General features: G+C 37.1%; 1 protein-coding gene across 1 annotated transcript in view; it reads left to right on the top strand.

Annotated features, from left to right (window-relative positions):
- Positions 1–25,806, top strand: part of FIGN (fidgetin, microtubule severing factor) — a 387,517-nt gene that overhangs the window by 26,153 nt on the left and 335,558 nt on the right. The window contains exon 3 of the mRNA XM_083840821.1: positions 15,296–15,447. The gene's annotated coding sequence lies outside the window, so the exon portion shown is untranslated. The remainder of the gene's footprint in view (positions 1–15,295; positions 15,448–25,806) is intronic.

Here is a 25,806-nt window from a genome sequence, read left to right as displayed (position 1 = left end):
TTTGTTTCAATCCAGCATATTTTGACTGAATAATAAGGAAAGTGACTAATTAATATCTTAATACGCTGAGGGCTGGGTGGCATGGTGAGCTTGCTGTGCTCTCCTTTCACCTCAGGAGACCTGAGTTCAGATCTTATTGATATCGCAGGTGCTGAACAGAGTTTGGTGGCTTCTCTTGCTGCTGGTATAATTGCCATTGAATACCACCACCAAACTGAGTACGGTTGGCAGCTTCAATTATAAGCATGCTGAGAGCTGGAAAGTGGGAGGCTACAGCTCTGAGAAAGGTTGGGGTGCTTACATGAGAATGCTTCTTTCAGTGACAAGCAAGTTGGCAAGCACACATTGATTGTTGCTTCCAGCAGAAATAAAACAACCCCGAAGTATTGAGGGCTAAAGAAGAAACAGATCAGTTTTGCCTTGGGTGCAAGAGAGCTGTTTTCTTTCCAGGGCGTTTAAAATTGAAAACCAAATAAGTGATTTGGAGTGGATTGTCGATAGTGTTGGAGTTACTTTAAAAATGTGTACTATTTAAGTACACAATGTAAAGTACAATAACTGTACAACTTGTCACTCCATAAGGGAAAAGCCCTGAAACATTGGTATGGGTTTAAAAGAAAAAAAAAAACTCTAGAATTATAAGCTGATACAATGATTAATTTCAAAAGGATACTTACTGTCGTTACTTGTTTTTATTACCAAGGAGCCACTGGGGCTACAGAGCACAGATCTCTCAGCAGATCAGTGTGTATCAGCACACACAAATTCCAGCTTGATTCCTTGGACCCCCATCAATGAATTACCCTGTCCCAAGGTGCCTGATGGCCTAGTGCTGGAACCATACACAGCTTAAGGGCTCTTAACATTGGCTGGCATCAGTTCCCTGCATTCAGAAGGGAAGGCTTGTCTCTCTGATGTCTTGGATTAAAGCAGGATTTGATGACAGTAGAGGAAAGTTTAGCTGTCTTTTCAAGGGAGCAAAGATACCTTAGAAGCCAAAGCCTTGTTGGAAATAAGGTGGAATAAGGATTTTCTTTTTTTTTTTCCCTTTTTTTTTTTTAAACCATAGTTGTGTACCACTGACATCTGGAAAATTCTCTGTTTTGCTCAGCCTAAAGCCATGATAAGTCTGATTTAGACATTGAAGGAGGAAATTGTCTTAACATGGGACTTTTGTGAATCAGACTTAGGGCTGTTTTTATTGCATTGGTATATATTGGGGGTTGGAATTAGATGACCTTTAAGGTCCCTTACAACCCAAACCATTCTATGATCTTGTTCTTAGCTCTTGTTTTTATTAACCAAGAGAAATTAATGACAATTTTTTGTCATTATGGTGCTCTCCAATTTCTTTTTCCAGAATGTCAGGTTACACACACAAGCTGACTCTTCTGATAAAGTTTCCACAGATGTGAAGGCTTAAGTAAAGGCAATAATAATATGGTTTTCAGCTTTTTGATAGGGACTTCCATTTCATTATAAATTGTGGGGTGCTTGCTTCCAGTGATGGGTTTTGCTTTAGACTTAGGGGGTTCAAAGGCTATCAGCAGAATCTGCAATTGTGAATATATTTCTTTTGAGGTGTGGTCTTCTGCCAGTATAAATTGTAATGGCTTGGTGAGATTTCAAGGAAGGCTGGTAGATAACATTCTTTATCTTAAGAATGCACACACATTTGGCATGCTTCTGAAAGAGCCACACGTTTCCTAGAGGAGCTGGAAAACTCCCAGGAAGCTGCATTAAAGGAAGATCTGCAAGTTGCCCTTGGGTTGCTAAAGGTGCTCTGAGAGTGAGTTGAGGTAGTGTTTCAGGGTCAGCCTCTGTCCTCTGGCAATTTTTGATGTATTTGGAGGCCTAGGGCTTTTGTGGAGCTGGTCTACAGATTGCTCATGTTTTGCAGCTTGAGGAGACTGCTTTTGACACTGTTGCTGGAGGAACAGTTTTTGGAGAGAAACTCTTACAGTAATAGTCTGCTAGAGGGGTTAAATCATCCCCTCTTTGAAATTAATCAAACGAAAGTTAGAGCAATTGTTCTCAGTTAGGAACAATTAAAATACCTGGAGAAGGGCTTATGTTCTTGGAACTTGTCTGACTTCTCACCATTGTCAAATACCTAATCTCATGTATTTTGATTAAAGTGAGGTTTTCAAGGAAGGGTCATCTCTTCTGCTTGCAACTGTAGAGCATCACAAGCACAACAGCATCGTTGTTAGGGAATGGAGATGCATGAGTGCATTTGGAGACTCAGATCTTCTCCTGAGTGCTTAGTGTTGTGCATGAGCTCAGGGAATTTTGCTTCTGGACATCTTGGCTAGCTGGTGACACTGTGATACCCTTAATGTGCCTGGAAGAAATACTGTACAGCATTCTCAGTTTCTGTCTTTGTTTGCCTCAAGCTTCATTGTTTAACTCTTCTAATTTTTTCCTTTCTGAGATATTTTTCTCCTTTTTGGTGTATTTAGGTTTTACAGTTTGAGTAAAACTGGACTACTGAACTATTTCTGTCTGATTTTGAACTCGTATAGTACTTTTCAAAATTTAAAATTCATTACATCTAATGTCATCTATCCTCTGTGTAGTTTCCCGGCTGGCTCTGCTAACCTGGCTTGTGACTGTTGCTCTGTTGATTTCCCCTCTCCTGTCCTGCTGTGCTTTCAGTGTTTTTGGCTGTTTCCGGCTCATTGTAGGGTGAACATAATTTTTCAGAGTACAGAAAGAAGCTTTTAAGTGTGAGCTTACATGTCGCAGTGGCAGGAAACCTAGAAATACTTTAGCTATCATGTGGATAGGCAGAAACACAACCAAGCTGATTACAGTTACACATCGATATGTGTTGTCCATCCCTTGGCAGTACAGTCACAGCATCTCCCCAGAGTTATTGGTTGTGCAAGATCCCTTCTGACAGGCTGTGGGAGGGAATGATTAAATGCTTGTTGATTGATGTCTGAAATGAGATGTAGCTTTTGGCCAAGCAAATCAGGTGCCTGGGACAGCACAAGAAATGTGTTGCAGAGGGTTTTTCTCATGACATAGGTAAGCAGTGCATATTCAGCTTAATTGCAGCTAAATGCAGTGGAGTGGAAATGCAGGAGAAAGAAACACTGCACTGTTGCATCTCTGGTTCTTCTGTCAACTAAACAGGGACAGACTTTTTGTCTAGGTGACAAGAAAGTCTTCCACTATGAAGAAATAAACTTTCCTCTGCTGTTTGACTTCGACTGTGTCCCAAGAGATGGGATTATGTTTCATGTAATAAAACCTGATAGCTGCAAAGAAAAAATATGACCAGAGTTGTGCAGAAAGAAAAATATAAAGTTATCTTCAAGAAGCTAAGAATTATCTAAGTGAGCAGGTCACAGTAGCAATAAATCTAACCGTTCCTGCCATCCAATCCTAGACACAGTAACAAACCAAGAGTTTGGATAAAGAAAAAATCTGGTTGCGCATGTGGGCGCAACCCATTTTTGAGGAAGAGTTAAAAATCAGTTGTAACCATGTATAGTCTGGCTATGTGAATGAAGTATTAGACGTGGCAAAAGCTTACAAGCAAGCAACAAGAAGGAAGGGGAGTCTGATGTTAGCAAAAGGAGAATATAAGTAAATGCTTCGGAAAGCATGCAGTGATAACTGTTCTGCTGTGGACTCCACAACATGGAACAACTAAAACCAAGGTGCTGAAAGCACTCCTGAGGGTCCTGCGGTGTCCTGTGTTGGCAGGTTGCTAAATCAGCTAGATCTGTTCCACTGCTAATATCTGATTCGGTACACAGGCTGGCCTCTGGAGGGGAAGAGGAGAGATGGAGGTTGCAGAGGATCAACCTGTTGGGCTTAAGTCTTGTTTAAAGTTACTCTTGGTATTTAAAATTGGTGAGATGCAGGAAGGGCTTGTGCAAGTGCGCAGCCTTTCCCTCACAGTGCAATGCAGGTACTGTCCACCTGGGCTGTCCTCTGCTCCACCCTTCTGCACCCTAGGATGGAGTCTGCCAACCGAATTATTCACCTTGTTGCTGTCATCTGCAGACAGTCCCCCGGCCTGTGAATTTTGGTGACATATAATGATTATTTTTTCTTCCCTATGTATCTAGCTGTTTTCTTTTGCTTTTCTGTTTATTCCTGTTCTGGCCTGGTGTAGAAGGAGAAAGCACCTGTCTGCCTTGCTCCAATTTCTGTTTCTGTGGGGGAAAAAAAAAAAGGATAAACATGTCAGTGGAGAACACAACAAAGGGAAATCGGAAATTTTGCATGAATGGATGGTGGATGGACTCAATCACATTACATTCAAATTCCACAACAAAGCTGAAGTTGCACATGCATTTAATTGTTTGAACTTAAAGGTCTTGCTGAGCATTAATCGTACTAGATGCTCAGCTGACATGAGGATACTTGAATTCTGCTTATACCACAAATAAATTTTGGCTATGGTAGGACAAGATTGAGTAATGCGTGGAGAGAATGGCTGGTCTTGAGGTCCTGAGGTGAAAACCATTGTTGGGGATGTAGGTTTCTTTGTTCTTCACCATCATCCAGGACATCTGAATCTATTCCTCATCATTTCCTCAGAAAGTGTATTAATTACTTTTTCACAGGGCACCTGCTTACCTCCATTTCTATCTCATCTTCAGAAGCAAGAGCTCTGGTTTCTTTCTGTGCAACTAAGAAGATGGACAGTGCTAACTCTTATTTACAAGGAGGGGAAGGGCTGATTCCAAAGGGATTTGTGGAGCAGAAAGCTTTCTTGTCATTACTGTTGCCAGAGTCTGGGACAGCAAATGCTTTATTGAGTGACAGCTGCCTCTTGACTCTTCTATCTTGGTGTGAACAAGAGGCAATGGTGGTCATGGAGTGACCTAGAACTGATGACTGTTGTCATCTTCAGCATGAAAAAGGGGGGAGTTGCTTGTGGTGGCAAACTGCTTCACACCTGCAATGTTTTCAGGCAGTTCTGGTGTGACATACACCCTGCTGAAGTCTGAATGTTAGTTGCTGGTCTAAACAACGGTAGTGGCCTTTTTGGGCTCAGTGCAACGATGTGTCAGGCTCACTTACACATTCTTGTGATTTGTTAAATAAAGCACTTAAAATCCCATAGCTTCTCCCTCCTTCTGCCCCCCAGTTGAATGGCTCTGAATATAAAAAGATAGTACTGATTGTAATTTAAACTGTCTTCCTCTTCTGTCCTCATAGTATACGCTTAAGCTATTGTGTGTTCTTCTCACTTCTTTCCTCTACCTCCCTCTGTTATTTTCTTCCTGGCCTCCATCCCTCTCCGAGATTCCAGATTTAATAAATTTGTAATATTCTTGCTTCCTTTATTCAAAGGTCCAATCTGCAGTGAAGGCACATAAAATTTCTGGGACATCTAAGTAAAACAGAAACAAGTATCAAAAGTCTATTCCTTTCGGTATCCTAACGAACTTCTCATTGAGTTCAGGTGTTCAGGGATCAGATCATGTTAGGTTTAAGTCATTCTTGACATTAAATTTAACTAGAATTACACTTCTGGTAGGTGTTTGTCTAACACACTTCAGGTCTTTCAGACAAGTTGCAAATTCAAGGTCCTGGTTACCTCTTTTTGCAAGAGGAGGAATGTTAACACCAATGACCTGGCCAAATTCCAACTTCAGTAATTACCTCCTGCCTTCCTAAAAATAAATAAATACATAAATCTATTTGCTGTTTTCAGATGGAGAAGCTGCTCTTCGTTTTCTTTCCAAAAATACTGCCTGGTGCTGCTGAGTGTTATGAAGCCCTTCCGTGTGCTTGGGTCCAGGCAGGTCTCAGCGCAGACTTGCCAGTCATAATTTCCTTGGCTCTCTGGTGACCTGTGCACCCCCTTGTGCTGAACACTTGCATGCACACAAATAGCTTCAAGGAGTTCTGGGTAATTTATAGCTGAAGTTTGAATATCAGTTTGTAATAGCTTCTTTCATGATGAAAGTACTTCACACTTCACACCTCAGAACATTTTTTGCTATTTGGCTCATGTTTCTTTTCTTTCTCTTCTTTCTCGTTTTGGTGGTTGGAAAGGGAATAAAAGACTATTTTGAAATATTTTTTAACTTACAATATTGCTACTTGGTATGTTTCTTCCAGTTCTTGGTCACGTGAACAACCATTGAATGTAATCGTAAAGCGTAAAATGTCATTCTCGCTTGGCTGTTGAATTCACTGAAATAGCAATTGTTGTTCTTCAGTGTTTCTCACCACTGAATGTCCTTCCACCACCCTGTTATGATTGAGTGTAGGTATATATTTTGATTAGGAATTTACTGGAGGCTTGGTTGTGAGTGAGGAAAGGATGAAGTGTAAGGGAAGGGATAATGTTGCTTCATTCGCTTCAGTTTTGCATTTATAGACGGGCCTACCTAAGCAACAGGAAGCTTAATCTTAATTTAAAATTCCTATATTGAATATTTTTGAGCTGTGAGGCTGGTGATTAGGCCATGAAATATTTGCACAAGAGTGTAGCTGTGTAGCTCTCCGGAGCAGAGAGTTGGGGAGAGTCCACGTGGAGTTCTAGGACATGCCAAGGGGAATACAGTTCATCTGAAGAACTTGATAAATGTTTCAGAACTTCTCTAACCCGGTTGGTCTAGTTTGTTTTCCCGCTTTGCTAATGAATTCCCTGTACGCTGCAGCCTTATAAATAAAACCAACCTCACCATAAGCTGAAACTAGCTCTCTCCTTAAAACCACACAGTACAATAAAATTTGAAAGTAATACACTAGGAATAATCTCAAAGTTTGTACCCCATCCAGGGAAACAGCGGAACCTAGTGAAATGTTTGAAGACTGCATCTATTTCACCATTAAAAATAAAAAAATAAAAAAATGATCCCACCTAAAACCAGAACAACAACAAACCACACCAAACCTGTTGAATTGTGCAGTGTTGGTATTATGATTATTGGACATACCTATTTAAAAAGACACCTGCTACTTTTCAGCATGGTCATGGGAAGATATAACTTCTCACTTCCATGACTGCAGTTTTGTTAAAGTAAAACTTGCAAAACAGGTGACCACAATCTCTGGAAATGCAGCTTTAGCATTGTACTGTGTACAATAATTAAATACAAAATGCAAGAGGTTGCCTTCTTGACTTTCAAATCATACTTTTGCCACATCCAAAATGAAACACAACTGCAGGGTACTAATAAAAGTAGGCATGACTAGGCAAGGTAATTTCCTCCTGCATTAATCTTAAATTCTTTAAGAGTCATCAGAGTTTTATTTTGCTGGTTCTGGTTTAAATGGCTGAGTTTAACAACACATTAAAACTTGCACTGGGGAGATCAATTTCAAACAAATGCTCCTTTTGCAGTTGTGCTTGTATGAAGAAAAACAATCTTCTGTTGATCAGAAACCCAGTGTACTGTAAAGAGCATTTGAAGAAGCCAAGTGACTCGTGTACATTTTAAGAGGCCTGGATGCTTGATGTCCAGTTGTTTGTTAAAGGGAGTATAATTTTAACAGCAAGCACAGGACAGTGTTTCCTTCTGCTCTGAGACTCGCTGAGCAGAGAATGGATGAGTAGCTGTCAGGGAGCAGGTTGTAAGTAACCACAACCAAAGTCTTGCTGTGCAGCAGATCACTCATACACATTTTTCTTTTTTTCCTTCTAAGTGATAATGTCTAGCTCAGATCCAGAAGAAATCAAACACCCTTTTAGTCTGCTTTGTAAATTTGCAATTCTTCTCTTCTGGGCTCCCTTTTGCAGGACGGTGGTGGGGTAGGAAGGACTCCAGTTTAATTTCCTGAATTTAAGGGAAATGCTTAAATGAGATTTCTCCATTTCTGCTCTGTGTTACAGAGAAGGTTACCTTATTCATCTGTGCTACAGTTGGAAAAAACTAAGGCAAGACTATCATGCAATCCTTGTTTGTTTCTGTAATCCTAATGTGGATAATGTGTATCATAGTCAACAGACCAGAGGGTGAGACACACCTGTTGTATGACTGTGGGCATCTTCTTATGCCTTGGCATTCAGAGATTTAGGTAGTGGAAAACAAAAGGAAAGAATGAATTATTCTGAAGGCAATTACTCTTTCATTTAAACAGTTCTAGTGAGATCTTTGCAACTACTTAAATGGAGTAATAGCTTCACAATGCAGACTTCCTAATTTCTGAATTGTGTTGCCTGATGTCTGGAAACAGTATTTGAGCCAAACAATATATATATATATATATATATATATATATATATATATATAATATATATATATATGTTAAGCTGACATCAGTGCAGAAGTACAATGTATTTTGAGGGGAGACTAAAACAGCTCTTGCTGAGTTTTATGTTGCTCTTTGGCCTTCCCAAATTACTTTGGTGGCTGGTGATGCCCATATGGCAGGTATCTCTGTGACAGCAAAGCAGTTGTGCTGTCATCAACAGAAGAGCCATTTCTCATCACAAGTAAGGGGGTAAAATTTATACAGTTCTCATTCATGGGAGAAGATTGCAGTTTGGTCTGGGAGGCTTTTCCTTGCCCTTTTCTCAGGTTTGCATCCATGGATTAGTCTCTCTGCTCCAGGGCTTCCAGGTGTTGTACATTTTATCAGTCTTGGGCATCCCTGCTCACCTCATGTTCAGGTGGCTACAGGCAGTCTGTTTGTTTTATCTAGTTTCTCTTAGGGTAATGCAGGGTCAAACTCTGTTTATTTTGTCCAGTTTCTCTTAGGATAATGCAGGGATGCAGGGACAGTTTTGAGAGCTACAGTTAGGAGGTGGCCTTATATTTCTTGACTGGATTTCCCACAATGTTAAATGTACTTGACCCCCCCCCCCCCACTCACACACACTTGGAAGTTGTAGAATTATTAGGAGAAGGAAGAAAAAGTTCTTCAGGGTCTACAAAATCCTATTCCCAAGCTTTGTCCCCTGTCAGAACTGACTATTTACCCACAATCTGCACCAGACACCACAGTAATACTCATACTTCAGTTACCCAAAATGTGCCTGTGTTCCCTCCAGTTTCTCTGTTCTAGGAGCAGCAAGCATTGCCTCTGCCAGCCTTTAGCATCCTTAGCAGTTGGAGCTGCTAATTTTTCAGTAACCACAATAAGTCATCAGTGGATGTTTTCAGACAATTTTCAAATATGCATATTAGGTAATTAAATTTGCAATAAGTGTCACTCCGTTATGCTAATGTTAAACATGCAACCCTTTCCTTGTCCTTCTATATTAAGCCTTTTCTAAACTGATGTGTCAATAACTAATTTTTTCCAGGTGTTCTAGATCAACAGTTATTTTCTGATCTGTAATGTAAAAAAATGCTCTCGCCTCACTTATACTCTATGAAAAGAAAGTGTAGCTTGTATAGAAGTCATGTTATTGCATTTGGTTTTCATGCTCTGGCTTCAAAAATTACTTTTCTCCTTTAGTATCGTATAACACTTATAAGATATATGCTTGTAACGTTTCTATTTTGGGCCATTCGAATCTGTCAAGCTGCAAGACCAACAAATCTTTAACATAGAAAAGAGTCTTAAGAGATGTTATTAAGAAAATATCTTGTACCCAGAAAATCTACTAATTGCAAGTAATAAAATTAAAAAACATAACTTCTTTCTCTTCAAATGGCTCCTGGGGAAGGAAAGTGTTCTTACTGGGAGTGGGGTGGCATCACCTCAGATTTTGAAAAAGTTCAATCCTTTCAAAAGGCTGTTTCTGAGTTTTTTTTTGCTTTTAGATTTATTGTGTAGGACTGTGAGTTATTCTTACTTTACTTAATTCTCAGGTCTTGTCTCCCAGACACAAGGATTTACCGGTTTTGCAAGCAGAGAATTATATCTGTTTATAATCTCTCTCATCATAATCTCATAGAAGAAGCAATAATGCAACATTATTCAAAAGCTTGTTCCTGTGGCCTTTCTTGCTACAGATGAAAGTTTACTGAACTACTAAGATTTAGAGACATCATACTCAGAACTGAGGAAGCTTTCCTTAATGAGAAAGACAGGTTGTGGTGGTGGAAGGATGATAACTTCCCATTACTAGGGAGCCAGGCCGGTCTCCTGCCTAAGCAAGCTTTAGACAGTTTTCTGTGTGTGACACGTTCTTCTTGTCTCAGAAAAAGAAAAACAGAAGAATAATTGTTCTCCCTCTTGATTGACTATTTGTAAAAAGCAATCTTAATCTGTTTTTCCTTTACACCACAGCTCCTAAACACATTGCCCACTAGCACGTGCTTGGTAAAGTCCGCAATAATCTTAGCAATGTAACTTCAGCAGTGGCAGTGGTGCACCCTAAAGATAGGAGAGCTTTTCTCCCTTATGGCAAGCTTATGGATTTAAGTAGCAACTGTGGTACAAATTTCTTTTCATCTGTCAGGGAGAGCTCCCTTATGTGGAACAAAAAAGGTAAGGGCAGGGCATTTAGCAGAATGATATCATAAAAACAACTGTTTGCACTTTTGTTGTTGTACTTTAGATTAGTATTCCCTATTGTATGTGTACGTTGTGCATGCTCCAAAAGTCTGTCTCTATGTGGAATGCATAGCATAGGATGTCACCTGTTTACCTATAGAAAGTATGTATTATGACTTAAAAATGCTGTTGGATGTTTCGAGACTGTGTTGTAACACATGCATCAGGAAACAGAGCTAATGTAGTGTGTGCAACCTTAAGCCTTGTCATTTCCTGACCTCTGAGTTCTTCCCAGCAGTCTCTGTGGCAAGCACTGCATCCCTGTTGGATTTCAAACTGGTCGCCCAAACAGGCTCAGCATTCTGTTATCATGTGTCCTTTTTGATGTTTTTGTACATAACACGATCCCTATGTTTATAACAAACCAACTTTAAAATGAATGCTGCTGCAGAGCCAATTTCTATCAACAAATTTGACTTGGGGAGCGAAATGTCTGCTGCCAAATGACTAAGCCCCGCTTTTCATAGTTTACAACACAACTTCTGGTTATGCTTAAGTTGGAACAGTGACAAGGTGATTACATGCGGTCATGATGTCTTAGGATGAGAAACACAGCATAATAGATTTTTGTGTAGAAAGGTGCTCAATGCCCTAGTTTTTCAATGTTAATATAATTTAAAGATGGGTATGTGCAGAGAAAACTGTCCCAAAGGAAAAGCTTTTTAAAGGAAACTATGTCTTTGTATTGCACTTATTTAGTATGCAGAGGGAGAAATTCATTTCTCTTTTTTGCCTACCAGCTAAAATACAAGAAAACTCTAGAATGTGGTGGTTGTGGGTTTTGTTGTTTTTCTTTAAATACTGCTTATATTAGCTTTTCCTTGTAAGCTCATCTAGTAAGGTTGGGTAAGCATAGTACAAGTGCCATAGAACTTTATTGATTGTAACAAACAAACAAAACCAACTGCTTTTCTTGTTGCTGTGTCTGTTTTTGTTATTGGCTTGCTTTGAAGTATTTTGAAAATTCCCATGACATAACCTCTCATTTCCAAAGCTTCCTAAAGGAAGCCCTTTGACATAACAGAATTAACATGAAGTTAGTCATCCACAGGAGATTCGAGGTGAGGTTTAAGGTGCTTCCAAATCCTCTGTATAGTCTACACAGTTGTGTTTGGGCTTGGAGGTATACATGCTCTTAGGAGTCACAGTACAGCTGTTATGAAATTGGGTGTAGCAAAACCTGATGTTTAGATGCCTCATTTGCAACATGAAACCTCTGCTTAGGCTTCTCTGACTGATATTTACTGATAACATTAACCTTGAGATCTACCTGTTTGTTTTATGCAAAGACACCTATTAGGCAACCATCTAAATTAGTCAATAGGAAACCATGAATATAAGCACTATCTGAAACACTGCATTAAGTTTTCAATGCCTGAACCTCTATGTGGCATTTATAACCCTAAGTTATTTCTTGGTGTTTGATCCTTGAGCTGTTTCTTTACAAAAGAGAGGTTATTGCTTTTCTGAAAGGAATTTTTGTCCACTGGTATGGAGGGTTCAGCAGAAGGAGCATTGAGCAGACTGATAGGGACCCAAACCTGTATCAAGTTCAAATGTGTATCTCCTTCCCCAGTGAGAGACCTCACTATCCCATAGTATATCTGGGCTGCTCTCCTCCTTTACAGGAAAGATGTCTTGGCCTGGAGGGAGCAAGCAGGACTCATGTCAGGAGCACTCTTCTAGGAATGGGAAATCTGTACTCTGCTTTCTGATCCAGTGACTATTTAGGTATTTCACCCATTAACTCTTTCATACAGAATACATGGAATTTAGTTCATAAAAACAGCTTCACAATGGGCTGCATGATTAGAGCCGTTAAGTGTTCATAAATAAGATGTTTCTGGACACCATTAGAAGCAGGACAAGTAAGTCTTCATGGCTGAGAGACTGTAATGATGAGGTACCTGAACTACAGGCTAAAAAAAATGAAACCGTATTGTCATTATGTCGTGTCTGTGCTAATCACTGCATCACAAGAAAGCTAATACAGTTAGACTGCTGCTGGTATTTGAGATGCCTTGGGAACCTTATGGACTTACTGGTTTAAGTGTAGGCTGTGTCAAAATATAGATACTTTTGTGCTGTTTCAAACAGCCTATGGTATTTGAGAGATCTGTGTGTAGCCAGAAGTAGTACTACGGGAAGACTTCACCATAGAAGTTGCAGCTGGAAACAAGACAAAATGCTCAGGAATCCTGCAGAAGTCCCTAATGCAACAGAACTCCATTCCTGGACACATCTTTGGACATCTAAGGAATTAGGCAAGCATCTAGAGGCTGGTATTTTTGGATTTCTGAACACTGAACATAAATCTCCCCAGTCCCCTTGAGCTATATATATATATTATTTTTTTTTTTCCTCTGTGAGTGGTTCCACATTAGTGGAAGGGAAAATGGTAGGCCAGGATTACTGGCAGATGGCTGAATTTCTCCCTGGGGAAGTTGGAGGTATGGATTTGAACCTCCTCAGACAGCAGAGGAAAAGAGGAAATTGATACCCTACCACAATTTAATAATGCACTTGAGCATCCACTCAGAAGCGCCTACTGGGAGTGTCTGTGTTGCACTACAGATGTCTCTGTGGTGCAACTTGCAGTCTTGCTCCCCGATCATCTAAACTGAGGTCCTTCTGGATTGACTGTGAAAGCAAGTTTTCCTCTGAGTGGACATTTCCAAGGGAACCTTGCTGAAAACCCTGATCCAACCTGCAGTCTGATCGCAGCCATGTGTGTCTGGGCATCAGAAGACGCAGGGGACTGTTGACCTGCAACGCACGGGCAGCTAAAATGCCTGGATTATGATACCTGTGAGGTCCTGCTAAATTCTAATATTTTCTCATCTGTGAATATGCTTACCTAGGTGGCTTGTAGACAGATCAGTCACTTTGTTTTCTAACCTGGTCTATGTTCAGCTTATGTTGAAAAGTCCTTCTGTGCAGACCATGCAGGTTCTCCTTCTGCAATACCTTAGTGTAACAGAATTATAACGTAGCCTGAAGTTCAGTTCATAGAGCAAAAAATTATTTTCAACATTGTACCACTGTTGTGTATTTTGCTCCAGACTGTTCACTTTTGAGCTCTTTGGAGCACAGTCAATTCTCTGCTACGTGTCTAGAAAGGACTGCACATGATGAGAGCTTCTGCCTCCCTGGCATTTGGGTGCTATTTTGATAGAGAAAGTAATGTGGTAGTATCATTTGCAGTGAGCATGCGAGGAACTGCATTGTGGATTTACGGTAATCATAGTCTTAAGCACTTAATGATAAGAAATGTAAGCTTTCTATTATACTTTGTCACTACAGTGACATATACAAATACGGTTTTCTCAAGCTGAAATCATATCAGCTAAAATCATGTCATTTGTATTTTCAGATGGCCTCTTTAATTTTTTTGTTAAATCAAGGGTGGAAATTATGATCAAGTAAACTTCAACTGTCTTTGTTTTAGTTCCCTAGTACTGCATGAAGCACTCATTCAGGTAATAGCTATAAATACATAGTGGCAGACAAGTAGTACAAATGAACTGAAAGCTATATATATGAGGTTTTTGCACTGGTTAAAGCGAATAAGGGAACGTTTTCCTTTGATATCAAAATACAGCTTGATTGAAGATATGCACAGGCGTACAAGCACACACAATTACTGCTTAAGCTTATGAAAATGTAGCTCTTAATATCTGTTCTAACCTCCATTAGGAATATTATAGAGCTGCAGTCTGCATCTATATTGGTTATTTAACAGTGATAGTGCATATTGTAATTGATCTAGATAAAGATGTTAGCATAAAGTATGGCAGATGTGCTTAAACCTTATGTCCCTATGTAGTCATATTGGCCAGTGATGTCTTAATTTTTGCTGAGATAAAATGTGCAGCTCCATGCTGTAGCTTGGTGCATCTTTTAAAAGAAAAAGAAAAATTCCTGTGCATCTTTATTTAAAGTGACAGAGTTATTATCAAAGAATACAGATAATTAAGTGCTGAAACTGAAAACCATCTCAGAGCGAAGAATTCTGCTGATTTTGTGTGTGATTGTTTACAGATTTTGTTCTCCATTTGCTCCCAAAGAATACACTTAAACACTCAATCAATGAATAACCTACAGCAGTTTGTTGTAGATTCAATAATGGGGAATGGTGCATTGTACCAGGATAGTCAGATATACCCATAGGGAGTGTCAGTGGTCAAAATGCTTCCATTGCCAGAAGGTAGTCTGAAAATGGTCTAGAAATTCAATACAGCATTGACCCTACATTGTATACATGATCTGCAGTCAGTTTCTCAAGCTTATTTGAAGTTTAAAAACCAGCCATTTTAATTCTATCGTTCAAAATATATATAAACATATATATTCTGGATTAAAACTCTCTCTTTTTCTAAAATGGTAAGTTTGAGGTTTTTTTTTTCTTTCTGTGCATGCATCGTATTGTTTTATTTTACTACAAGCAGGTCTTATGATAGGTTTCTGAAAATACACTTTTAGAACATTTATTCTCCCATTGTGAGATATCTCTACCACTTCTGTCTCCAATACCAAATGTTTTTGAAATGCACAGTGATGCCAAATTACCAGCAATATGTCTGTTGCTAGATTTACTGAAAAGCTTTTAACTCATTTTGATATGAGGAGGTATCTTAAACTATGAAGTTCACAATTCTGTCCATTAGTAATACAGAAGTTTTCTTGAATTCAAAATATTTAAATACGTGTCTGAATGCAATTTAAAAAATAAATTGAAAATTACATTATACTTTTTCATTTATTTACTGGAGTACACAGAATTAAAAATGTTTTCTAGCTGGTAACAGAAAACTAAAACAATTTCTATCTATGCATATTTTTATTCTGTGTTTGTTTTTTAAAGTAGGCAGCAATAAGGTTCTGAATAATGCTGCCTGGTATCCTGCTTGTTCCCAGTGCCCAAATGGATCCAAGGCTGCGTGTGAGTTGTTCGAGAAAACAAAAATTTTCTGCTGACTAATGAGTCTCTGACTTCCTCCAGTCTACCAAATGTTCTAGGTAAGTCAGACATGTTTCTTTTATAGCATTGTTCTTATTTTCTAAATTGCCAGTGAATTTCTTGTTGAAGTAAAGCAAAATAGTATGTTGCATTACCCTGTGCTTCAGATTGATGCATATTAAAGAGGGTGTTACTACTAAATACTTAGCAAAACAGTCATTCAGCTAAGTGTCTAGAGTTATACATATGACCATAAAGCGAGATTATACCACAAGCAATTTTTATGGCAGGATTTGTATGGTATTGCAGGATGGTTTTCAGAAAAGAGAGTAAAAATCTACTGTTAGTTTTCCAAGTGGAAGTCCAATTGTTTTTATTAAAATAGCAACCATCAATTTATTGGTTTGATTCAAATGTTAACAAAGACTTTTCTCCTTCGAGTCTTTTTCCATGAGATTTCAACTGTATCCTATTTAGCAGTTGGAAATGTTTCCTAAAAGAAAGAGAGCAAAATAACCTTTCAGCTTTTTCTGAAGCCTAGAAGTGTTTTGTTTTGCCAGCTGTCTATGGAAGTTCAGTGCATAAAAGGTTAGGAGCCTGACTTTTTTTTCTGTCTTGTATATCTTTGAAAAATTGGTTTATGGCGAGTCATACATCATGTAGCTAAGACATATGGGAATAGTTAAAGATTAAGGTAAATAGACAAATTGAACTGCTTTAAATCATTTTTCCCTGTTTCACTTTTATGAAAGAGCTTATGAACAGAAGTTGACATTAAGCAATCACAATAGGCTATTCTATATATTTTAGACAGTGGTAAAGACTTTAGTGTCAGAAAGTGTTGCATCACTGATAGTTATATCAATTTGATTGGTGTCCAAGTTTTAAAAATGTTACTTTGTCAAGTCATAACCTTTTCTGAGTCTTTCATTTGTCATTGTTTTGATGATTATATCTTAAAAAAGGGGGGGGGGGGGGGGGGAGGCGGCAGGCAGGAATGTTCTTTGCATCAGGAATCATATCATGTTTTCTAAGACTTATCAATTGCCTTGATAATATTAGGGATTTTGTCATTCTTATGCAATATGATTGCTTAGATGTTTGGGTGTAAATGTTTTGTTTTAAATACAAAGATTAACAATTTCACCCAAGTAAAGTATGTTAGAAAATGCACCTTCATGACATGTCAGAATATATTATTACAAGCCAAAATACGAATGAGAAGATTTTTGTCACACATCGTAATCGTACTCTGGCTGTTATACTTAATTGTGTTACTATTGCTGGAAGCTTTAAGACCAAAAGGAAAAAAAAGTCATCTGACAAAGCAAGGTAATTCAAAATTTGAACTTGATATAAGCAGACACCTTTTTTTGTTTCCGTCTTGACTGGTCCAGCAAAATATGGATATTCTGTGGATCCTTAATGACAACTAAGAGGGAACGGATCTGTTTTGCCTATTTGTGTGCTTTGAGTACTTGGCATGAAGTTAAGAAATGAGAAACAATAGAGTTTCTACTAAAAATCTCATATGTGATTTAAAGTTTTGTTTACTTTGTGATTTCAGAGGAATCACTTGTGTTGTCATTTTGAAGGGCTGGGAGCTGGGGTTGGTGTTCATGATGTTTTGAAGATGAATTGACCATTGTCTAAATATTTCTGTGTATTACAGGAAGGTCAGGGGGGAGGGGAAAGGGAAGGAGAAAATAACCAAGCTATTGGTAGGAATTTCATTCATATCCTTGGGGACAGTTTAGCCAAACAATCCTAAACAGATTAAAACACTGGACTTTTCCAAAATGAAGGCTAAGTATAAAGATGATGGTCTTGATGCTTTTACAGCTGTGGTGGGTAATATGATTACATAGCTACGTGAAGTTTTGCTCCTTTGCAGTACTTATTTCTTATTTGATTGTAGGGAGATCACTGCCAGTTTCAGGCCTTGTGTTTTTGTCTATTACTTGGCTGGTAACTAAGTACTAATCAGTTTTGGTTTTGCTGTATGCAGTAATACCAAATACACAGGTAGTTTCTCTTATCCTTTTGCAAATAAGAAGTTTATATCAATCTCTCTGTAAACAAAAACTTCTGATTATCTATCTGTTGCAAAAGGTCATTTGATTTCCAATACAGATGATGGATTAAAAAAAAAAAAAAAAAGAAATACAATTTAATACTGGAAATATTCTTCTCTGTAGAAAGGTAATAATATTACTTGGTAGCAGTTTTACGTGGGATACTTAGTGTTTTGAATTAAGGGATTTATTTCAACTGTTTTTGTAAAAATGCATCAGTAAAGCAGATGCTGATTATTTTCAGTACTGTGGGTATTAGTGCAGTTCTTAGTCTCTTTGATAGGAAAATGTTTGTTTCCTGAAATCTATTACTACCTTTCCTGTCTATCACATCCGCTCCAAATAAGGCAACCAATGAGAACCCTAAAATAATCAAATAATTCTTAACTGAGTTAAATTCTCTAAATTGATGGAGAAATGGCTCTTTGTAAGAAGTGAATATTAAAATGAATCTCTAAAAAATACTTTTCTAGAACAATTTTCTATATTAACATAGATTATTGAACTACACGAGAATGTTCTATGTTATAAAGATATATTAGCGTGGTTTTCTGGAAAGGCAACTTTTCTCCCTCTTTCCCTCTTAACATTGGCTGCGGAGAGTACCAGTAAGTTTAGCATGACACGACTGTAGCTCGATTCAGGCAAGGGAGCTTTGCCGCTTCAATCACAAGAGGGAGCTGTTGGAGCTAAAACTACAAGAAATGTGCGCTTACACATCGCTGTTTTAATCAATACTGCTCAGTTCTAAATATTTAATGAAATACATTAACAATTATTAGTTTCCACCATCACACCCTATGACTACTACTGACATGCATTTTCTGAGAGAAGTATGAAAACAATAATTAGAGTGAATAAACCTATACATTGGTGGTAATATATTTGGCGTGTGTGTGGGAACAACAGCCAATCTTTTCTCCTTATGTTGGTGACAAGCTTAAATCTGCTTCAAAGAAAACAGTCTTGTCAAGCAGTGAAACATTACTTTTGTTATAAAAACCTTTGTTACTCATTTACATTGTTTTGCATCAAAAGTCTGTGGGTCCAACTTTTCTAGTGGCTCTGGTAAGAAATTGAGCTCACACATGAATGTCATATGGTGAAGAATGTCAGTTTATATGAAAATTGAAGAATTATCTGTTTTCCCCCTGCAGTTATGCACAAAGGCATCATTGTCAGTTGCCTTTCTTAGACCTTCCCTGCAGGCATGATCAGACTCAAGCAGACAGCTATTTTCCTTTAATTTTCCACAGCAAGCCAGTAATGCTTATGATTATTGTGAAGTCAGGAAAAGTTTAGTTTCATCAAGTGACATGTAGTGTTGCAATTAGTTACTTAAGCACTTCTTATAAAATTTTCTGCTACGGTATCTAGCTTGTCAGATGCAGCTAAATATTAGCATCTCATATTAAACAGGAGGGTAAAAACTCCTAGCAGAAAGCACAGCTGACAGCTCTCAACATGAGCTGAATGATCACTCACAATCGTAATCGATTCTGTAAGTACTGAACACAAACCCCCAGGCAATTGAGGAAAATAGGATGATGAAGGACTGCAAACTAATACGTTACACATCTTCATTGATTAGTCATTGATTAACCATTATTTTCCTGAATGACAAACAGCTAGCGGTAAAGTAACTGAAGCTGATGATTTATTTACATGTTAGGCAGAAGATGACTTCTTTATTCAGCTGATCGTGAGCTAATGCGAAATCAGAAGACAGCAACAGTTTAAGAATAAAGACAGGTTTATAATCTTTTCTGACAGCATTCCTAGATTCAAAACGTTTTTACCGGGAACAAACTTAACTAGGCTTTCAAGCAATGCATGAAATTCAAATGTGGATCATCTACACAGTACCTGTAGTATAACTACATTTAAAGAGAAGATCATTTTATAGACTTGGTATTTACAAGAATATTGATCAGTGTTTATTGAACTTTTAATTTAATTCTCTGTTTTGTTCAGTGCCTTATTGGCAATTAAACATAGCTGCAGAAATGGCAGAATAACGGTTTGTAATACACCTACTGTCTTTATTATTCTGAAAGATACATCCAAACCTTAGCTATGAACACCCCATGGAATTAAGAAATGCATAATTAGGAAGCAGTCTACACATCTGGAGATCATATTTTCCTTTACTACATATCAAACACCTAATTATAATCAGCTCCTACCAATACACTGCAAAGTAAAAATGACTGCATTAGAAGGTGGTAGGGCAGGGGGGTGGGGGTGAGCTTGCTGCCAGTCCAGTAGACGTATGTGGAAAGTCCAGTTGACCTTTTCCTCCCCTTCTGTTTTCTTTTGTACCCTCTTTTTTTTTTTTTTTTTTTTCCCGAAGAGGGTATAAATTTATTCCAAGTGAATGTGGTGCTTAAATCAGTTTAAGGAAAGAGGCTTATGATATTCTCTACTTGAGAGATTCCGCAGTACTCCAGGTATGAAAGTATTGTGGACAGTATCTGTTATTTATTAGTGGTGAATCAGTAGTGTTTTTTTTTTCTTTTTCATAGTGTTAAATTGTGATGAGCGTTTTGTAAGCATGGGGATACAGTATGTTTTTTTTTGGTACAAATTAAGTTCTAAATTAACATTAATTAATGTCCCCTTAATATAGGGTGCTAGTGATCTCTGTGATTTGTATGTTAAAAGTATCTGAGAGAGTTTCAGTGAAAGGTGTATGCTTTCAGGAAATATGAATGTAGAATAACTAAGAGAAATTCATCACCATTGCTAGATTTAAAGATTAATTATCATATCACACAAATTAAGAAAAAAAGAAAGATGCCAATATACCATAGAACTGCAGTTGAAGTGTAAGTGTGCTTGATACTACCTCTAACTGTTCCATTATTATATGTATAATTGTGCTATTCTGTTGTCTTCTGGTCTTAATAGATCTCTAATTCTGTAGATTAATACATTAAAATATCACAATACACTTGGCCGACTCTTTATACATCAGATTCTCTCTCCTAATTTTATTTTGATGAAACCTATATCACACACCTTTTATCTTGTGTTTTTATAAGAGGCTTGCTTACAAGTGGATAGCAACTGACATCCAGCTGGTCCCTTGAACATATTTAATATGAACTTCTGTTAAAAAGTTTGTCAAACAGCAGTAAGCATGATCTTATTTTAGGGTTTTCAAGTAGCAATTTTAACTTGCTTTCAAAAGAGCTGTCGGTCAGAGGTAGATTTATACCTTTATTATTCTTTCTTTTCTGACATCTGAGTAAATTTGGACCACTTAGCCCTTTGGGACATCTAGATCTTCCTGAGTTTCAGGACCAGATGAGACTGGGGAGCAGAAGCATCTCACCATGCTCCAAGTTGCTACTTGCTTGGCTGTTCCATGTTGTGAGCCCTGAAACAATGATATGTATCAGTTCAACACATCTTAATTGTAAATCACTACCTCCTTGCGGCTAATCGTCCCTGTGCATATCTGACGAACCTGCAGCACTCCTGCCCTCCCAAGTGCTGCCTTCTGCTGCATACCGAGCATTTGCAACTGGTCAGTGCTGATTGCTTTAACAAGTCTGAAAAATAACAAAAGAAAAATTACTCTTGCTGTAAAACCAAAAGTAAAACCTCTATGACAGGGTATGAAAATATACAGTTCCCATTCCATTGCACCTATACTTTCAATACATGTTGCTGATTCCCTGAATAAAAGTGAACAAGAAATCCAGGGAATCCTTATGTAATTTTGTGTGTCATAGTTTGTATCAGCCATTTAAATTGCCAATTAGGGGGGCTACATGCATGAGCAGGAGTGTGATGTGGCCTACTATGTAATGTTAGTACATATTTTGTAATTGAGAAAAAGAAATATTTTGGGTTTTACTTGTCATTCTTTTGAGTGCAGATACATTATCACAACTACTCAAGGGGTAGAATATGTCTCTGTCTTCAAGCATATTTAATATCTTTAAATTTTTAAATGAAAATGTAGCTGTCAATTTTAAACTAATTTGGATGGACAGCAATAAAATGCAAACCTCACTTCAAATTAGAATTTTCAGTGAGGATTTCTAATGGAAAGTAATTGCTGACAATAGGAAATGACAAATTACTAATTACTTAGTTCAATTAGACTTTTGTGCCTTTGGTCCTAAGTGGCAAGCATACAGCAAATCTTGCACTTTTATAACAATTAATGACACTAAAACTATTTAAACTGCCAACAGATGTGAGTAAGAAGACATGAATTGAAACTTACTTAATTTACATACTATCACAATTTTATATCAAGTAAATGGTGTTTAATTTTTATGTTACAATTAAATATCACCAGCATAGTGTAATTTCTGCAGAAATTCAGGATAAAGTAGTTTTGCTGAAAGGCTAGTGCTAATGCTCTTTTTTTTTTTCTCCGTCTTATCATAGCACCATGTTCAAGTGACTGTAAAATATAGAGGGGCAGAGGATAGAACACTTATTAATTTTATATATATATATAAGAGTTTATGCTAACAGTTTTCCTGAAGTGATGGCATAATTGCCTTAACTAGACTACTGCAATGTAAGATTTCAAATTTTAATTCTAATTAATGGGTGAATACAAAATTTTATCCAGCGAATAGCATTCAGAAGCAGATACCATATATTTGCTTCTTAGTCTTTAGAAAGTCTTTCCAGAATTTGTCTGTTATATCTTGTTCTTCCATTAGCCCTGTGATGGTTTATGCTGTTGGTGTTTTTTGTTGTTGTTCTTTTTGTTGTTGTTTTTAATAAAGTCTAAATTCTTCATACTTCACATCTCTCAGATTAGCTCTTTTGAATTGCTTTCAAATATGTTTCTACTGAATGTGAGCAATGGCAGACCTTACATTGGCAGTAATCATTTCTGGACTGCCGTTAATACATTTATACACAGATATTTGTTCCCTATAAACTCTCCCTAAAGTTCTGCACCTCCACATTTCTTATACTAGATGCCTAAAATTAGATGCCCAAACAACCCTTTTGTACCTTACTGACTAATGGCCTCTTTTCAGAGTATTCCATGTGGTCATTAAGATCTCCTTAGGTGTTTAGTAGTTCTGAGAACCAGCCATTTCTGTTTGGATATATGAATACATAGCTTGGGAAATATTGCCTAGTCATATGGTTTTAGTCAAGAAGAAAAAGATATGAAATTGTGAGGCTATTAATCCATCAAAACACTTTCTTTACAGATTATTTTGAACTTCTTTTCTGAGACAAAAAGTAAGCTAAAGGCAATGTTTAAAATGATTAATCCAATATTAATCTATGTTTTTTTTAACTTTCCAGAAGAATCTCCCCATCCTTTTGTTTTGTTGCAAGATATAAGGCAGTTCATAGTACTGTAGCAATCTGTGTTCCTGCTGAACAGTGTAGATTGGAGCGAATATTCTAAAAGTGGGAGAAGAAATAGGAATGTCTTTATAAAATATAAATGAGAAAGCTACATGAAAATTAAAATGTAGGATCTGAATCAGGAAAGATTTATAGAAGTGCCTACATCTATTTTCAGGAGTTGTCTTGAAAAAGAGAGTGTTTTGTAAGGAAGGTTGTACAGGTGTGTAGTTTTGGTTTACAAATGAATTTAAGTATTGATAATGTTATAACAGCCTTAATGCAGCATATTACAAGAGAGACAAGCATGAGACTGAATATACTATTACGGCACTCTTTCTAGGTATGCTTTTATCTAAGTTCTTCTCTGCAAATGACTGTCAACTGATCATTGCTTTCCTCAGTCTTTCTACCCTTTAGGTAGTACTGCAAACAAAATAATATAACAAAACTCTCCGTGATTTGAAACATTAGGCAGCACAAGTGTTGAACTGAATAGGTGTAGAGAGTCCTCTGTATATTACACACGAGTGTTATAACCATACAAATATATACCTCAAGAAGTAGTTCTTCACCTGGATTTTGTTAGTGCAGTTTTGTTGCCAGTAGAGATGCTTCAATCTCGCCACTTAAGTCTGGCAATTCCTGTTGAGTTTTACTGTTATAATCCTCTAAAAACCAACCTTGCAGCCTAGGCAGTCTGTGAAACTCCTGGCAAAAGGATTTCTGTATTTCCCCCAACAGATTAGTCTTGGCTTTTTTTTTTATTATTATTTTCTTATATTTAATTTTGTTTTACACTTCCCGTAATTAGGGTGATTATACTATTACTTTAGAACAAAGATGATAACTGAATCGAATTGCCAGCAGTAATTTTAGACAAACCTATGTTGTTTCACCACAGCTGTAGTTTTCTCTTCCCAAAAGCTCAGTGAACTTTAGAGCTAGAAATATAAGAGAGACCATACCTCATAATAGAGGAGAAAGGAGAAGCTTAGGCAGGGGGTAGGAAGCCTGGGCAGGGACAGAGGAAAGAAAGACTTTCACAAATCAGAAAGGAAAAAAAAAAAATGTGGCATTGGTATTGTGCTTAGAAAGAGATAATGTGGAAAAGAGGTGAGAGCAGGGACAGAAGTATACCTGGAGTAAGAAGGACAGAAAAAAAAAGAAGTGTCCTAATTAGAAGAAAAAAGAGAGAGACAGATGATGGGGGGAAGCAAAAGAAGGGTCAAAGATACCAGGCAAAAAAAATATAATGAAGCTAAGGAAAATTAGCAGGACAGATATAAGGCTAAGAATATGGTGTCTTCATTCATGCCACAATGAATCATGAGAGGAGAATGTTTAGGCTGATTTAATCATCCGCGCAGTGTATCATTTCCTTTACAGCTCCATCATAATTACTGAGGCACAGGCAACAGATGAAACGTGCAATTCTTGATTGTTTGGACTACCAAGGAAAACGAGGATGGAAAGGACAAAAGGCGAGAATACAAACGTATTTACGTTTAGTTGTAGTTGGAATGCAGTTTATACATGCAAGTGTACATACAGCTCACATGAGGAGATACCTGTATCTCCAGTGAGGTTAGCATGTAAGCTAGATTTCTAATGTCAGAGGAGTGTCAACTAAAAAGGACCAAGAGTGTAATATTTTACATCAGTGGCAGTATATTGCTTAAGTAATAAAACATACTGAGTAAAGTTAACTGTTTCTAAAATATAATCATTATTTTTGTAAGCACTTCCTTTTGCAAAATATTTTTGCATGATAAAAAGGTTTAATTATATAAACTGGGAAATACAAATACCAACACTATTTTAGGATTTATAAAGGCCACTTAAAATTGCCATACCTTCTCAGTTTCTTTGGCCCAGAATATTTCAAAATGACATTTTTCATTATAGAAGTTCTTAGCTGTCTGACGTGATTATTCTGATATACTTTTCTGCAGTATGAAAAGTGATATAAATGAATTTTTATCTTACCTTTCTCCGATAATTTTCTGTTATCAGGGAAAATCAGCAATACGGATGATGCTGTAAATATTTTCTAGCATATGGAAGTAAATATAAATATGGTACTACCTAAGAAATAGGTGTTATATTATTCTTTGTCATGGAAATTATACATTTCCATTTTATTTTTAAGACAGTGAACTAATAATGATTCTTAAAGTAACTCTACTAAAAATTCCTAATAAAAATTGATTTAATCCCTGTTTTATTCAGTGGCTGAAATTCCATTACTAGTTCAGAGTTTCTGAACAGGTAAACAAACTGAGCTTGTTTTTTTTTTTTTTTTTTTTTTTCCTTTTTTAAAGAGAGGAAATCTGAAGTGTGAAAAGAAAAATCGGTATCATTTAGAACTAAGACCCTGATTCAGCAAAAATCAGCCTGACTTGTGCACTGGGCAAGGCCGCTGAAATCCTGAACAATTGTTTTTCATAGCTACTCATGCCATGGAAGACAGATGGTTGTTTTACTAAATGAAGTCCAGCCATCTTAAATACACTTAAAATAAAATGCTTATTTAGAGTACTTCATATACTTAATAGCATTAAATAATGGTTCAATATTAATAACAGATTGTTATGTGGATTGACAGTTGTGTATATCTATATTGTATGTGGTGTATCTGTCAAATTGCAGTTGTTAATGAATTAAAAGCTTGTTAAATTTCATGCATTTTTGAAGAAGAAAATGATCTGAAGGATGACAATTTTCAAAAGAAAGTGTAGCTACAAAATGAAAATGTGAAAATAGAAAATTTAGTATATTCTTTTAGTATATTTAGTATATTTAGTATATTCTTTTTTATTTTTTTTAAATTAAGATAAAGGAAGAGAAACTAACAAACTCAGTTATTGCTAATAGTTGGATGCTGGTGTACCAATACAATCAGATGAAATGTAGATTACATATATAGATTTTGTTGTTGCTTTGTAGTGGATTTGCTGCTGTTATGGACAAAGTATTTAGGGCAAAATGCCTTTTTAAGAG

The sequence above is a fragment of the Anser anser genome (genome assembly GCF_964211835.1).
Source record: "Anser anser genome assembly, chromosome: 6".
NCBI lineage: Eukaryota > Metazoa > Chordata > Aves > Anseriformes > Anatidae > Anser > Anser anser.
Note: the sequence above shows the minus strand (reverse complement) of the source record. Positions and strands in the feature narration are given on the sequence as shown.